This window comes from Schistocerca americana, chromosome 2, assembly GCF_021461395.2.
Source record: "Schistocerca americana isolate TAMUIC-IGC-003095 chromosome 2, iqSchAmer2.1, whole genome shotgun sequence".
Classification (NCBI taxonomy): domain Eukaryota; kingdom Metazoa; phylum Arthropoda; class Insecta; order Orthoptera; family Acrididae; genus Schistocerca; species Schistocerca americana.
Window position 1 is genome coordinate 5,987,673 of NC_060120.1, and position 18,178 is coordinate 6,005,850.

Consider the following 18,178-nt stretch of genomic DNA (forward strand, 5'->3'; position numbering starts at 1 on the left):
GGATGAAACACGGTTGTTTTTGTCCGAACCTGAGAGCAAAACCCAATCCGTGGAGTGGCGTCATCCAGGTTCCCCTCGGAAGAAGAAATCAAGACGTTAACGAACAGCAGGCCGAAAGGTGATGGCTTCCGTCTTCTGGGATCAGTGTGGTGTCAGTTTCATTGACTTTTTGGAACCTGGCTCCACAATTAACCGGGACCGTTACTGTCTGTCATTGGACAAGCTGTGACGTACCATCAAGACCCACAGACCACAGCTTCAGGGTCAGCTCATCAGACTACACCATGACAATCCCAAACCCCATACAGTCCTTATGACGCACGAGAAAATCAGGAAAATGGGTTGTAAAATTGTTCCTCATTCTCCCTACAGTCTGGACTTGGCTCCTCTGATTTTCACCTCTTTGGTCGTGTGAAGACCCACCTGCGCGGTAAAACATTTGATAGTGAGAAAGACCTTATATCCTGTGTCAAGCGATGGTGTAAAAGTCGATCCCCAGAATTTTACCAAAGTGCATTTACATCATGGAAAGAAAGTTGGGCCAGATGTGTCACATCTGATGGAGGCTACATTGAGTAAGCTCAATGTGTTGCTAAATGTTCCAAGTATGTTCACCAAAAATTTCATTCTCCTCCTGCAAGAAATAAAAAATTAGAGACGACTGTACAAAACTTTTTGAACGCTCTTTATAAATAATTTTCTTTGTACCATAAACCAATGATTTTCTTTCTATTATAGACCACTGAAGGCCCATAGTAATGGATAGGCTAAATATGTTTGGTACATACAAATAAATTCACTTGCAAAACACACAACAATTCTTATCCATTTAATAAAGCATAATCCTATCTATACAATAAAGTGTAGTTGCCCTTTTCTACATAATAAAGCACAATAATAAAGCATAACGTATCATTTCCCGGAACACGCCCATGTGCTTGTTTCTGTGGCTGTTGTGTACGTCAGGGAAAGTGGTTTGTTCCAGTCTGGAAGTAATGTGCTGATATTTCCTAATCCTCCTAAATGTGTATTGGCCACAGCTGTCTAGGCTGACTTCAGAGGTAAGACTCATTGCAGTTCCTGCCAAGAAGCAATGCCTTGCTATAACGGTGCAAGGAGGATAAGGAAATAAGGCCAACGAAATTGCCTAAATTGCCCTTCTGATACTGAATAGCTGCAAGACCTAAATGTTAAACAATTTCGCGGAGGGGTCTGGAGCTCTGAAAATGGCAGCAGGCCTCTCTGGTTGAGATGCCGTCGTGTGCTCGCGGGGGCGTACGTCGTGCTCTGAGGAGTGTTTCATTAGTTGGCAACCCAGCGTGGTCAACCAAGCTATTTCTACACTACGGAAAGTCTACAAGAATCGAAAGTGGGCTCCAGTCAGGCAGGGTGGTTTTCTGCTTAGGTACATTCCGGTTTTCTAGGCGACTGTTGCTTTTGGGAGAGCAGGCGGTCAGTATCAGAGGCCTAAAATTAGCTTGTGGAGCCAAGCTACCTGCACAGTCGCGTTGTCAGACATCGAGGCGGACTTGGTGAGGTTTAACAGAAATCAGTACATTAAATTTGTTTCCGTGGAAATCTGAGAACGATGTTTCCACTTTTACGTTATTGACACTAAGTTGTTTTCTTGTTTTGTTATGTGTAGATTTCCAGCGGAAATTATGAGTAGCCAACTGGAGGCGGTGTAAGATCTGTTAGCGATGAACTTATTCCAGTCCGATGCACTGATTTCGGTGTCTTTATGAAAATGATTGGAGTGCTACATGACTTTTAAATACTTTTTAACCGTGCTTCAAATGATAAAAGGAGGCTGATGACCCTTATTAAGAAGGATTTTAGATGTGCTGCAGCGCAGGGAAGTAATCTGGGTCCGGCAATAATCCATTCTGGTTAAATCTGCAGAACACTACGTCGCCATAATTTGTCTCGCGCGCCCCACATCGCAGCACACGGTTTCTGGCCGAGGCCGCGAGAATTATTTCGCATCACGCTGCAGGAGCTCCGAGCCGCCACGGACTAAAGGAACGTTTCAACTTTTCAGGGCCTTCTCCACCTCTGTGTATTTGGGCCCTTGCATGAAACAGACTCAAATACATTTACCGCGTTCTAGCATATATTCTCAGGATTATGAGATCAAAAACAAGAGGTGTATGTGCGTACACACACATACAGGGTGTCTGCACAAAGAAACGTAAGGCGCAGTTTCTCTGGCCGGCAGATATTTGCAATTTAGTTTTTGGAATGTGTAAATGAACTCGGCCCAAACAAATGCTGTTCACCACGTTTTCCATGTGACGTCCAGTGTCGAAGGAAAGCGTCTGTTTGTTTCCAGTTAGAAACAAAATGATTTCGAAAATAGAATTTTACGGTTCCATTCGATAGAGCGAGCCAATGGCCTTGCCGCAGTGGTAACACCGGTTCCCGTCAGATCACCGAAGTTAAGCACTGTCGGGCTGGGCTAGCACTTGGATGGGTGACCATCCGGTCTGCCGAGTGCTGTTGGCAAGCTGGGTGCACTCAGTCCTTGTGAGGCAAACTCAGGAGCTGCTTGATTGAGAAGTAGCGGCTGCGGTCTCATATACAGGCATACCGCTGGGAGAGCGGTGTGCTGACCACATGACCCTCCTTATCCGCATCCAGTGACGTCTGTGGACTGAGGATGACACGGCGGCCGGTCGGTACCGATGCGCCTTCCAAGGCCTGTTCGGTCGGGGTTTAGTTTGGTTTTTATTCAGTAGAGGGAACCCAAATTAGTCTAGTGTGACATTTATTTTATTGATACGTATTGACAGGGACAGTAAAACGCGAAGGATAACCGGTACTCCAGCATTAACTGAGCAGCGTTGCAGCTTGGCGGTAACAGAGAGCGCGAGGCAGGGCGGCGCACGACGTGGGGCGAGTTGGATGGGGTCTGCTGCTGGACTGCTGGTCACTTTTCGTGTTTAACAGTCCTTAATAACACACTTCAACATCGATGAAGCGAGTATCTCACTAGACTAACTTCGGACTGCTTTATCGGATCGGCACGTTAAATTCCCCATTAGAAACATTTTTGTTTGCAACTGGAAACAAACCAACGCTTTTCGTTGACACTGGACGTCTGATGATAGACGCGATAAGCAGTATTTATTTGGTATGACGACAGTTATACATTACGAAAACGAAATTGAATATATCTGCTGAAATACCGGAGAAAAGCTGCTTGACAACACATAGGAGGTACACCCGGTGTATTGTTGCAGGGCACAGACCGGGACAGACAAATGAATAAATAAAATGAAATAATACTATATCAATAAACATTTATAATAAGAACTGCACATCAAGAACTGCAAAAATAACGCATTACTAATGGGAAGCGAAAGCAGAGCACCTCTACGCAAAGGACTATCTAGCGATGAGCTATAAAGTAAACAAACTGGAAATGGCAAAAAAAGTAAACAAACTGGAAATGGCAAAAGAGTCGTCGGAAAATATTTCGTCAATAGGAAGCAAAGAAGACTGAAAGTTTAAAAAACACCAGTGGCAAAATAAATCAAAATACAGAAAAATGTCAGATGCAATAAGGCAAAGGATGCTCATATTTTTAGACATTTCCACACTATGAATGACAATAAGCTGACAAAACAGATCTTCAGATGTATCTGGGGACAAAAATTAACAACGACCTGGATCCGAGAAGTTAAAAAAGATTTAGAAATACTCAAAATAAAATGAGATGAGGCAGCAGAAAGACAAGCACTATTTGATCAAAAGCCCCTACGTAATGCGTAATTGATCAATAGACGTCACGAGAGGCGGACTTGCTAACGTAAAGTGAGGTGGGAGGTATTTTGTCGCCGGCAAAGAAGCAGTAAAATCAGAAGTGGTCGGTCAGGAGACCTCAGCGAGTCAGAGTGTGAACTAGTCGTTGCATGCCACGTGAGCGGGAAATCTATAAGAGGCATTTCAACTGTTCTAAAGCTGCCCAAGTCGGCTGTTGGTGATGTGACTGTGAAGCGGAAATGCGAAGGAACGTCCACAGGTAAACCAAAACTAGGTACACCTCATGTTCTGACGGCGAGCGACCATCCAACATTGCAGGGGCTGGCTGCAAAAGAAATGGCATTATATCGGCGGAAGGGATCACTCTTGTGCTCCAAAGTGCTACCAGCAATCTAGACGCCAAAGTGACTGTGGGTGGGGGTTTTAAAGGAATGACGTAAAGTGGCTGAGCTGCCCCTCATAAGCCAGTTAGTGCTGAGCGACGCTCGACGTGGTGCTAAGAGCGTAGCCAGCACACAGTGGATGGCGGGAAACGGGTGGTCTGGAGTGGTCAGTCACGCTGTACCCCCTGGCAGTCGTATGGAAGGGTCTGGGTTTGGCGAATGTCAGCAGAACGCCACCTGCCATCGTGTGTAGTGCCAACAGCGAAGTACGAAATGGTTCAAATGGCTCTGAGCACTATGGGACTTAACTTCTAAGGTCATCAGTCCCCTACAACTTAGAACTACTTAAACCTATCTAACCTAAGGACAGCACACACTTCCATGCCCGAGGCAGGATTCGAACCTGCCACCGTAGCGGTCGCGCGGCTCCAGACTGTAGCGCCTAGAACCGCTCGGCCACCTCGGCCGGCTAGCGAAGTACGCAAAGGATGTTGTTACGGTACGGGGGTGTTTTTCGTGGGTGGGGTGCCTCTTTTGTGTACAGTATTATTCCTGAAATGAAGTGACCTGCCCAGAGTCCCGACCTGAACCGAATGGAACACCTTGAGGATGAGTTAGAGCGTCGACGTTGCTCCAGATTCCAGTGTCAGACAGCACTACACCTTCTCGTTCCTGCCCTTCAGTGAGAATGGACTGCCGTCCCTCCACAGACATTCAGGCAAATCATTCAAAGTATCCCTAGCACAGTTCAGCACGTCATAAAGGAGATGGCCGGCCGCGGTCGTCGAGCGGTTCTAGGTGCTTCAGCCCGGAACTGCGCGACTGCTACGGTCGCAGGTTCGAATCCTGCCTCGGGAATGGATCTGTGTGATGTCCATAGGTTAGTTAGGTTTGAGGAGTTCTAAGTTCTAGGAGACTGACGACCTCAGATGTTAAGTCCCATAGCGCTCAGAGCCATTTCAACCATAAAGGCGATGGGTGGACACACACTATTTATTGTTCTCTAATAGACGTCCGGATACTTTTGAGCAGATAGCGTAGTTTCAAGAGAAGGCTGTTAAACTTAGGATTGCTAGGGGGAGCAATGACAGAGAACGTGTAAAACGGTGTGAACGAAAAAAGGAGACATAGTGAAAAGGTTAAAGAGTACTGGAGGAAAAACAAAAAGCAAATAAGAAGGAGCTGAAACTGCCACGTGGTCCCTAGATGGACGAAACGGAAGCAAAAAAATAAAATGAATGTCCAAGATAGCGGAAATGGTTAATTTCATATTGACAGCGGAAAAGAACGGACTATTATGCTTGTAAATAACTGAGAAGCAATCTCGACAGGTCACAAACTTCCAAAAATACTCAGCTGGTCTCGGAAATTCTTATGGAGTTTAAAGAAGCCTTCCTTCTTCCGAGATATTTTTGTGTACCTGAGAAGTCTAGTTGTAACCTCACTCAGATTCCATGCCAACTCATTGGAGTGTCAGAGAAGTAAGCACTATTACGCTGGAATCCACAATTGGACTGATACCGTTAATACAGTATATTCGCGTCGAGCTCGCAGGAAGCGGAAAAATTGCTCAGAACGGGTATAAGAGGTGTGGTTTCATAATAGTATTTCAAAAACAACTTCATAAAATAATTTATTTCTAAATTACAAGGAAAAGATTCATGTAACGCTAGAGTCAGTAAGTGACAAGACCTACTTCCCCGCTAGATTAAGCGAATAAGTCTTAATGATAAACAATACTTACACAATTTTGACTGAGAATTGTCTCACCTAGAACGTTCTACAAAATATTGATTTAACGTGTCAATATTCTTTGTAATACTTGTGTTTTGTGCCAGGGGATAAACTAGAAGCTGCAGCGGACGTATGGTTACTAGTAACAAAATGGCCCGATAACGTGGTTTGGATGCGGAACAAAAGCGTGATTAATACGGAAACATATGTTGTGGAATACTTAATCTGTACCAGTATATGTCAGTCGAATGGTAACATTTTAGTATGGGAGCATTACGTTTAACAGCCAATGAATTAGAAACAACCACAAAGAAACTTACATCATAATAGAACAGGATATAATGTTACGAGCACTTTTATGTATTGTGACAAAATTTGTGTGTCTGTCTGGATGGAATATAAACAAAAGTGATACGGAGAGGTTGTCAAAGCATTTATACGTGCCAAAGTGCGTTAAAACACTTATCGAAGATTGTATACGAAATAGTCTTACGATATCAGACGTGTGTCAAGAAATGCATTAAGCTGTAATAGAAAATGAACTGAAATCATATTAAACAATTTCTTTCAGTCATTGACAGCAGTTCTATGATGCGAGAAAAAAAGAAAAAGAAAGAAGGCTATCATATGCTATTTTCTGTGTGCATGTGAATTAATTAATTGTACAACTAGCTGTAATTTTCGGCACCACACTCGCATGTATGCAATCGATTTTATTTCACACCAATACTGAGTGGAACAACCAAAAGGTTCGTCGTGAAATATCATGGTAATCTTTATAAAATGCCTTGCAAATTTTAGCATTTTAGTACCGACGGGAAATCACAACACAGAAAAGAGCAAAGTATTTAAATGTTTCTCACGTGACAAAACATGCTCACGTAGTTGAATAATTCCAGCAGTTTTAGATGTAAGATGTAGGTACGTAAACCTCAATCAGAATATTTTTGTAAAAGACGGGAACAGTGTCAGAGAGAAGGAAAGAAAATTTAAGAATTTAACAGTGCTATACACTTCTGGTATACTAAACTCCAAGTTCGATTTATGCGAAATGCAGCTTGATCTTTGCAGAATTTTCTGTCTGCAGAACTTAAGCTCCTAATACCAAAGCTCTGAACAGCGAAAAAAATCAGAAAATAGTCAAAAGTCATTCATGAATATAATTCTGCGACACTAAAGCAGTTGAAAGACTGAAGGCTATGACGCCAGGGAGAACGTTGTTGGAAAACGGTCTCGCAGTAAAACCCGGGAAGTTGTAAAATATTGCCTTCAACGAGGCTCCTTGGATGCTATGACATCAGAAATGATGAATGTGAGTAAGCGGCGGTCATACTGCGACGGAAACTTGGTAAGGCTGATCCACTGATTCGGCAATAACTTTATATCTCTGAGTCATTGTTTCATTTGTACCACGTCAAAAATATCACTATGATCTCAATTCCAGTTGACGTTAGCGTTTTAATATAATCTCTCTCTGTGGTTGACTTTAAAGTAGGGCTTGAAAGTTTTATGATTTTTTAAGATTTCTGTAGAGCTGTCTACTGTTTATATAAGGTTGCGCGCACAGAGAAAATTGCTTCAACTTCGATACTCGGTCAATAAGACACAACACGTTACCCTAGCGGTAGAGGTTTGCAGTTAAAAGTTAACATGTTGCCATGGCACCATTTTTAAGAGTTAAAAAACTTTAGTTTCGCCATTACTTATGTGCGTCATTTCAATGAAACAATTTAAAGTCATCCACCACCTGCCAGGTGCTTAAATGTGGCCGCTCCAAAGTTTACTGTAATGGCAGTGAGCTTCTTTTGTATATACCAGCGCAAACATTGTCGAAAGTATTTTCCTGTGTTACGGAAAGCGCAAGAAACTACCAGAAAAGTGATGACGTCAGTAGTATTACAAAACTGCCCACAAATACTATCTGGTTTTTCAAAGTATTATGTGGCAGTATGTTTCCACCTGTGAACAAGTGCATCCAGATTCGCTGTCACACTATTAACTTTTAGTGACATGTTTTGACAGAAATGACTTTTCCCATTGAATTAGTACAGCCGTACGTCAATGAAGTCAATACCTCGAGAAAAACAGAATCGAAGAAGGAAGAATTACTTTAATATTTAAAAAGACATCGCAACAGAGATTTTTCTGTAGGGAGTTGTCAAAATGAATACACTAAACCTTAATTATAACTGTTTACATATCCATATAAATGGGTATGTTGGTTCTACAACCTGAAAGTGAACATCAGAACTAAATGTGAGCTACTGCAAACCTGTAGTCAAAGTTTCGTGAATAATGTAGCAGATGTTAGCTTTGTGGCTATTTTTGCGCAATGTCGTTACTACACTCATAAATGGTTCAAATGGGTCTGAGCACTATGGGACTTAACATCTATGGTCATCAGTCCCCTAGAACTTAGAACCACTTAAACCTAACTAACCTAAGGACATCACTACACTCATAATGCTGGACATTAATTTGGAGTATCTGATCTGATGCTCCTTTTATTATGACAGAAAGTGTAGAAATTCTACTCAAACAACTGAAACATCAACTTTTGTCTCTATGTTATGTATATGTTTCAGCGTTAAATTCTTAGCCATCTTGTCCCCATGTTTCTCCAACTGAGTCCTTAATGGATTCAATTGGAGAAACTGAGGCCAGCTAGTTTGTCTGTCCGAGAACAAAGGCCAGTAATGAAGGATCAGTAAAAACGAAAATGTGGGACGAATATTAAATATTTTCCAGTTAGAGTACTATCTGATGAACGACTATGTTCAGTTTAGATTGTGTAAATTGTTTTACATTTTAAAGTGCATTCTGCCAGTTTCAACTGAAGCTTTGCGTACTTGTGTAGCAGATGTTGGATAAAAGGGAGTTAGCAGACGTATTTTTGCGCGAGTAGCTATATTTGTTTCCTTGAAATGGAAACGGCCACTAGAATTTCGGCTCATGGAACGCCATTCAGAAGTTTTACTTGGAGTCTATATTACTATGATGGAGGAAAAATAATATTACCTCCACTTCCTCCATTGGATCAGTCTCATTTTTTCCGGTATATGTTAAACAGAGCATGTCAGCACTAATCCAAAGTTGAACTGCGGCCAACCAGTTCCACACGCGCCCGGCCACGAGTCTGAGTGGACGTTGCACCAAATTTCACGCTTTCTACCGCTATGCAGATTCTTTATGTTTCAGCGAGGAGGGGAAATCGCGATCCGTGGCATCTCGCCGGCTGTGCGAGTTGGCCACGGCGGTTGGACATGCCCTCTGGATGAGAGTTTTTCGCAGCAACCGCCGGACGGCCTTCCGTGCTCCGCAGCATGTAACCACGCTGACATTGGCACAAAGCCTGACGTTAACAATTGTGCGGTTATCCTTGTTCCAGAGCAAAACCCATTTACAATCGAGGCGGCAAGCAGTGTGACAAATCATTGGACTGTAACCATTACCAAGGAGTTTCACTTGGCAATAGACGGAACTTCGATACTGCCGCTGGCCTTCTCGTAAGGACGTCAAATTCTGATAGTCGTACTTCGTTTCCTACGTTCCGGACAATCGTTCTCATTATCTGCAGTGATGTCGTATCCAGGAATAAGCGTGCGTTCTGAAACGGTTCTGAAGTTATCAATGAGTACTGCAAGCACGATACTGAACCAAGTAGAACTAAAATTGTCTGAATCGAATAAAAAGAGGGTAAATAAGATTTTCGTTTTACCATCGACCAAATTAATAGAAAACTGTGATAGTTTGATAAGTACTCTCATCGTAGTTTGAAGTATTGAATGAGTGGAAGTCAACGAAATGTTGCATATTTTCGGCAGATCCCTTGGTTACCGTAGAAAATTTTGAAAATAAACGTAATGAATAACATCTCTATACAATCACTTAGATGGGAAAGTATTACCTTTAAATCACATCAACTCTCTGAGTAAGTCAAAGAGACAAGAAACAGCACAGCTCATACGTTAGTTGATTGCTTTATAGAGATGAACAACTGCGAATAAAATATGACTGTTTAATACAGAACTGTACCACAGATTCATTATTCCGTACCGTTAATGTTACATTTATCTCTCTACCAATGATTAAAGAATTATTCTATTCCTGCGCATAGTGTTCTATCTTGCATATGCTTTACAACTAACAATATTTGACAATTTACTTTAATGAATCGTGAAAAAATTTAAATATCTTAAGTAGTAATGGATGTTATGTACTTAAGAACCAAAAAAATATTTGTGTTACAATATTACAGACGTACGTCTACTAATTCTCTTTCATTCAGCATCTGCTATTCACATAAAGAAGGTTCAGCAGGAACTAGCAAAACTTTATGAGTTGTAATAATATTTACAGTAGTACACTCTAAAATAATCATTCATGAAACCTTGTACTGACTTGACAATATTTTCGTTTAACTAAGCCTTTATTACGGGCAGACAAACTGTTTTGTCTCAGGAGAGATGTAAGGGTGGATTAGTCAATTCAGGAGGAGAAATGTGGCGCCAAGATGACTAACACTTTAACATTGAGACCTATAAATACCAAGGAGACAAAAGTTGAAATTGTGCTTTTTGAATGGAATTTCTAAAATTTCTTTCTTAAACAAAGCTGAATCACATGAAGTTCCCCTATTTAAAATCATTCTTTACGAGTGCAGTAGCGTGAGTCGACAAAACCAGCTACAATTAAACGTAATAGCTTTTACATTATTCACAACGCTTTGATTATAGAGCTACAATAACTCAGATTTACTTTTAACGTTTCTGGGCTTCAGATTGTAGAGCGAACGTAGATATTTATGCCATAATTTATCATTAAAATTCAGTGTATTCCTTTTGATAATTTTCTGTAGGAAAATTTCTGTTATGATCTCCTACTAAATACTACACTACACTAACAGCAATTCTACGATTTCATCTTTCTCGAGATATTAGTTTCATTGACATACTGTTTCATACGATTGAGAAAAATCATTATTGTCGTAAGACTTACATTGTTCATTTTGTGACTGCGAATACAGACGCCCTGTTCACCGTATTTATATCTACATACATTGTGTAAGAAAAAACTATATTTCAGGCGCGGATTCACTCCGCCATGAATGTATTGGTGAGCTATCCATCCATTAATATCTGCTAGGTCCTACTCACTTAAGTAGTAACTTACTGTTTAAACTCATCTTACCCCTGGCGTAAGTTAAGCACTAGTTCTCTCTAGTGTAAATTGTATTACTATAATAGCTACTTACCGAGAATGACTTTAATAAGCGAATTTTACAAATATTAAAAAAACCAAGATGTCACTGCGAGCTATTTAGTTGAATGATACGGGCAAGTGGTGTTAAAATTTAGCTTTTCATTTGGAGATCGGTTTGTGACAGCAACTACAGTGCTGGAGACTTCGATGAATGAACAGAAGACGAACGTATCAAATTCTCATACGCCAAAGAGACAGTAACGTTAGTAATGTCTTATTATAACAAAATGTACATACAAAATAAATTCTGCTTCACCGTAAATAGCTTTAATGTTGAATCTATTCTCAAACTACTTATATAACAGTCCGATGGTTGCATTGCAAATTAGTATACTTTTATTTATAATTTATTGCTATGTTATTTTTGGAAACAACAATTAAAATCGAAGACAATTTAAAATTAGTTTATATTAGGTAAGTGTTGTATACGCATTTCAGAATATTTGCGACAGCAGTCTAATCTGAAACGTTAATCCTGTTATATGTCTCAGGATTTTACACAAAGAACATTATATTGTGACGACGGTTAATGAAGCGCCCATTTTGTTTCTTATAAATGTCATTCAAAACATACTTCAAGATGAATCTAACGTTGAACGAAATTGATCGCAAGAGTCCTTAAACTTATCTAGTAGTCAGATTTATGAATTCTACACAGTCACCGTAGACAAATTCACCCCTGTCATAGGAGCTGACTAAAGTCAATGTTGACAGTAAAATGGAGATAAAGTGGAAAATGAGACAGTTATAAGTTGATCTTCCAGTACGAGTATATGAGGGTCTGTTTTCCAAGTTACATGTTAAACTTACGGATTTATGCAACTCGTTGAAGAACAATTACTAAAAATAAAATAGCTTATATTGCTGTAATGCAGGGGGATGCAGGTGTGAGCTACATGTATGAAACGATACGAAACGCATAAATAAGTACGCAAACCTACGACAAAAACTGTAAAATTTCTGAACTTTCAAAAACCTGTGTCTTTCTGCACAATTTATGAGTAAAGTCGCATTTTACAATTTTCATCTCAAAGTGTTGCAAACAGTTTATGTTTAAGTACTGGTGCTACTGCCGTAGTTCAACAGAACACGGGCGGGATTGCCAGGAATGGAGTCTGCTGCAGTGTGTGGTCACGTGACTACGACGGCAGAGCTACTGCGGCAGGCGCTAGAATTACTGCGCCAAGTCCCGTTAGCTAACAGCTGATACCCCACGTGCGAGCTCCGTAATGTATTTTAAGGGTAGTCACCACAAACATCACGATTTCGGGAAATTCAGTTTGTCATCAATGAGTTAGCGTTATCTTTTGCCGAAAAAGTTTTCTTCAGAAAGTTACGGTACTACAGATCACTCTTTATCTCACTTTCATTAAGCGCTCAAGAAATAAGTAAAATAATAAAAAATATTCATTATTTACGTCAGCTTGAAATATTTTGTGAAACGTATTCTATGAGAGTGGAAGGGGCTTCCTTTCCAACAAACTGTTAAATGCACCTCCACTTCCAGGAGAATACGTACTATCCCCTTGATGCTGTTGTCTCACATTTCTTCAAGTTATGACATATAAAAAGATTTCAAGCAGCCACATTTATTAATTTATAGACGAATATGAAATCAATGTAATTCGAACGATTACAGTTGGTCACGAAACTTTTTCATCAGAACAACCAATTTGTAGAAATTATATCTTACGTATTATATCTCAGTTTTTAAATCACTACTACCATGAAATGCTTTCATGTAATTTAGAAAGGACATATAATAAAATTCAATATTTTCCATTGGAATACTTCCCTGCAGCTTAAAGAAATACGGCTCAACGTTTGTGTGTTTTCAAATGGCGGTGAATTAATTCCCGAATCAGTAAGATCCAGTTTCTGTATCAGTTAAAAAACCATTAAAAATTCTTCCGAGGGAGAGATAAAGTAAAGAGCTCCAGCCATTCAGAAAGTCTTCAATACTCCACGATTCGGTAAACAAGTATAGCATTTCAACCCTCATTGATTACTGTTCATCCCATACGTAAAGTAACTTTCATATATATATGAACGTGTAGTATACCGGGGAGAAATGGTAAGAAAATTTAATTGTAATATAAGAGTTGTGTTCGAAGTGCAAACAGATTGCAGTATAAAGAAATCATGCTAATAACGTTAACCATAAGTAAACAATGCCGCATTCTTTGAGTTGACACAATGTAATACTGACTGAAGTTTGGATCGAAATCTAAAAGCAGGACGTGTCTACCTTAAACCTTATCCAGTTCACGCATAACTGGTATTAAAATTCGGAATACTTAAATGTCGTAATGAATAAAAATTCTTTTAAATTCAAGAGACAAATTTAGTTTGAAAATGTTACTCGTTATGTAGATAACAGGCAGCCTGCGTTCTGCGAGGATAAAAAATTATAGCTATCGCTTGTCGCAATTGCTTTACCAAGAGTTAAACTGTGAGGTAGTTTTTAAATGAATTTCATTCATCTCGGAGCGAAAATTTCACTTAAATATCTTTTCCAGATATTCTGCGCTACGCCTGTTCATATGTATTCGCCTATGAGTTTCCATAGCCGTGAGCAACTAGTACCGCCCCGACGGGCTTCCCAAACATATTGTTGTCATTAACAGCAAACAATAAAAATAGCTACAAATGAAAGGCAGACAGTTCCGAGCCTCTTTTGAATAAACCCTCACAAGCTGCTCGTCTTCTGTGCGTTCGTCGATGTCTCCATATTCTCTACTGAAGCCTTGAACAGAAGTATAGAGAAAATTACAGCTTTCTTGCGTATCATGTAGCTGTGTAGACAGAAGTGTATTACGTAGAATCGAGGCTTGGTCAGTTAATTGGCTTTCGGCAAACTGAATCTAAATTAAGTCAGGACTCACATATCTACTTCACGGAATGGCATAAAATTAAGATACAGGATAGCTATTTCATTATAGATATCCGGACGTAAACTACTTTTCATAACACATCTGGAGCACCACAATGGATAACTACTATACCATTTTAGGTTATAAAAAAGTGCAAGAAACTATCGTGCTCAGTTTTGTTTGGACGCTCAGAGACGCGACGGAGATGCGTCGGAGGAGCGGTCAGTCCCGTGTGTGGCTATGCATCCCGCGATGCACTCGCCCGCGCCTCGGCAGTTTTTCTATCGCCAGGTGTAACGGTGAGAATAACGGAACACTGCACCAACCCAAGTGAATACACGTCGTCTTGGACATGTAAACATGTATTTTTTGGATGCGCTTCTTAGTGTCTAATGTCGAGATTTCTTCACCTAGTAACACACTATTTGTTAATGACTCTCCTTGATTGAACAAGTCACACGATTTCGAAAGTGTTTGACAAACTAAATCGCTGTTTCAAACTAATAAGGAAACACAAAACTTGGCGTGTTTCAGCCTAATGCGACCAGAACGTTGAGTGTAAAGTTTGTTAACAATATTCATGGGGGTCATTATAAAAATGTCATGTAATTAAGAGCAAAGTGACAATTACATACCTACACTCCACCCTGAAATAATCAACGCAGATCTGATCTTTGAAAATCGAACAAAATAGATTCTAGAAACAACGACAGAAATCGCAGTTTTTTGGAAAGTAAAATCAAGCTTGAATACCGGTATGAAATACTGAGCTCTTAATTAAGGCATAATGAAGGAACAAGACAAAGTGACCTATTGGTTGCATGAAAGGATAATATGCTAATCAGTTTATCACATGGCAACTCAAGTTCCTTCACTTTCGACGGCGAATGCCTTTTTTCAGAGTAATTTTCTTTCAACGACTACGTAGGTTGTGTTGATTACGAGAGCCATCAGTGAAGCAATGTAAATTATATTTTCACTGACAATAGTACATACAGTCGCATAGAGGGATTCATTCTGTAGCGACCCTATGATTGACGTATATCAGGGATAAGTTGCATTCAAACGGTGAGTGACTACGAGTGCTCTATTGAAGTGGAGCTCCGGAGATTTCAATGCATGGATAGAACAGCAACACATCCGTGGTGAAGGTTGCGGTAAGCGTATTTAATAATTTTTATTAACACTGCAACAGACGAAGAATTCCTCTTGTCTGTTAGGTGCTTACCTGTTCTTCACTTCCGGTAGAGCCGCAAGGATGCACTCGTTAAGGAGCGTGGAGACGCTGCTCACTTCACAGCGCGGGCACTGCACTCGATACACACACACGGCTAGCGGGAAACTGTGGCCAGATAAGTAATATCGTTCCTTCTTCTCGTGTCCCCCCGTCTAATTTGGTCCTCCACCGTTCTCACTAGTTCAGTCACACGGCGTATTAGTTGAAAGTCAATTGGCACCTCAAGGAGAACTGTCAGATTACGTTGTTTTCGGAAGCTGTCATCACGTGGGTTGTGAAGTTTTAAGGAAAACTGTTTTGCGTGGGAGCAGAAAAAACATCCAAGGTGCAGATGAATTTAGTTTGTGCGCGAAACGTGCCTCGGTGGTTACTTCCGGTGCACGCCGACGACGTACTGACTGAAGCCGGCGACGCCGCGGTGTTCCTTGTCCCCGCGAGAAGGTTCCGCCCACTACTGCACACAGTCACACACACACGCACGCGGGAACAATGAGCGGCGCGTGGCAGCAGACCGCGGCTGGAAGCGTGCTTCCGCGCCTGGAGCGTCTTCCAGCCGGCCGCTCTCGTGCTCGCCGGTGGCCGAGGTCGCTGGCTGACAACGCTCCTGAGCCGGTCCGGTCCAGTCGTGGCGAGGCGAGTGTTCGGCGCGCCGGTTCACTGTGGCAACAACCTCTGGGCGAGAACCCGCTGCAGCAGCCGCGGCGGTGGCGGCGGCGGCGGCGGCGGCGGCGCGCGCCACCAACAACACACACCTCCCCCACCCGCAATCGGCACCCAATCAGACCCAGAGACCTACATTCGCGGCGGCCCCCTCCCGCCGGCAGCTGGCCGGGTGGGGGGACGTCACGCAGCAGCCGGCCTGCCTGTGCTGCTGCCGCGGCGCTGGCGGATGCGGCTGTGGCTGGCAGCGCCGCCCCGGCGCACCGGCTGCTAGCGCGCCGCCAGCCCAGCCGCGCCGCCTGCATCCGCTGCGCCGCACCGACGCCGCCGCCGCCCCGACCTCTTCGTGCACTCAACTCCCACACGTGCTACTTTTCCGCAGCCACCAACGCTCCCAAATACAGGATTTTTCACGTGCTACGCAAGCACTGCTTTCTGGAGCCAATACCTCCGAAGGCAGTCGTCGCCGACCTGCGCACGACTCTTCGGGACGTTCCTCGGATAGAGTGGCAGGTGGTCTGCAGTTTCAAAGTCCGGGCGGTGGCAGGAGCGAGCGTCGGACGAGTGACGCCCTCGCTCCGGCCCGTTCCTGCGTAAACCACGAGCAACCGGGGCTCGTCCACATTTCTGTTGTTCCTTCAGATGGTCTGAAAGTAGTGCTCTGTCTTCTTGTTTGTGAAAGTTTTAAATACGTTCTACAATTTTCGTAATAGGAAATTAGGACTAACAGCACTTGCTTTAGAGGCACAACAAAAAGAAGCAACGCAAAAAAAGAAGAAATACGTGAATCCATAGTGTTTGGAAAATGAGATCAGTATAGGGTGAGTTTCGAACGTTATTTCTTCATCTCATGGTTGATGAGAGGAAGTTTTATGAATATTTTAAGATGGCGCAGTACACCTTCAGTCAACATTTAAACAAACTAAAAGCAAAATTGAGAAGAAACGACACTTTCTGCAAACTATCAACTCCACACAAAGAACGCCTAATTGTATTTTTGAAGGTACGCTATGTGATCAAAAGTATTCGGACACCCCCAAAGACAGGTGCATTGTGCTGCCACCAGCTGCCAGGTACTCCATATCAGCGACCTCAGGAGTCATTAGTCATCGTGAGAGAGCAGAATGGGGGAGCTCCGCCGAACTCACGGACTTGCAACGTGGTCAGGTGATTGGGTGTCAAATGTGTCATATATCTGTACGCGAGATTTCCGCACTCCTAACATCCCTACGTCCACTGTTTCCGATGTGACAGTGAAGTGGAAACCTGAAGGGACACGTACAGCACATAAAGCGTACAGGCCGACCTCGTCTGTTGACTGACAGAGACTGCCGAGATTTAAAGAGGGTCGTAATGTGTAATAACAGACATCTATCCAGACCATCACACAGGAATTCCAAACTGTACCAGGATCCACTGCAAGTACTATGACAGTTAAGCGGGAGTTGAGAAAACTTGGATTTCATGGTCGAGAGGCTGCTCATAAGCGACACATCACGCCGGTAAACCCCAAAATATGCCTCGATTGGTATAAGGAACGTAAACATTGGACGATTGAACAGTGGAAACACGTTCTGTGCAGTGACCAATGACGGTACACAATATGGCGATCCGATAACAGGGTGTGGGTATGACGAATGCCCAGTGAACGTCATCTGCCAGCGTGTGTAGCGCCAACAGTAAAATCCGGAGGCGGTGTTGTTATGATGCGGTCGTGTTTTTCATGGAGGGGGCTTGCACCCCTTATTGTTTTGCGTGGCACTATCACAGCACAGGCCTACATTGATGTTTTAAGCACCTTCTTGCTTCCCACTATTGAAGAGTAATTCGGGGATGGCGATTGCATCTTTCAACACGAACGAGCACCTGTTCATAATGCACCGCCTAAGGCGGAGTGGTTACACGACAATAACATCCCTGTAATGGACTGGCCTGCACAGAGTCCTGACCTGCATGCTATAGAACAACTTTGGGATGTTTCGGAACGCCAAGTTCGTGCCAGGCCTCACCCATCGACATCGATACCTCTCCTCAGTGTAGTACTCCGTGAAAAATGGGCTTCCATTCCCCAAGAAACGTTGCAGCACCTGATTGAACGCGTGCCTGAAAGAGTGGAAGCTGTCATCAAGGTTAAGGGTGGGCCAACACCATATTGAATTCCAGCATTACAGATGGAGGGTGCAACGAACTCGTAAGTCATTTTCAGCCAGATGTCTCGATACTTTTGATCACATAGTGTAGATTCCAAAAGGGGTAAACCGAAG

The 18,178-nt window shown here is 42.4% G+C and overlaps 1 protein-coding gene and 1 pseudogene across 1 annotated transcript in view; one reads left to right on the forward strand and one right to left on the reverse strand.

Annotated features, from left to right (window-relative positions):
* Positions 1-15,888, reverse strand: part of LOC124596588 (transcriptional regulator ovo) — an 858,575-nt gene extending 842,687 nt beyond the window's left edge. Inside the window, exon 1 of the mRNA XM_047135781.1 lies at positions 15,246-15,888. The gene's annotated coding sequence lies outside the window, so the exon portion shown is untranslated. The remainder of the gene's footprint in view (positions 1-15,245) is intronic.
* On the forward strand, positions 2,388-2,505 carry LOC124597368 (annotated as a pseudogene).
* Positions 15,889-18,178: the final 2,290 nt, after the last annotated feature.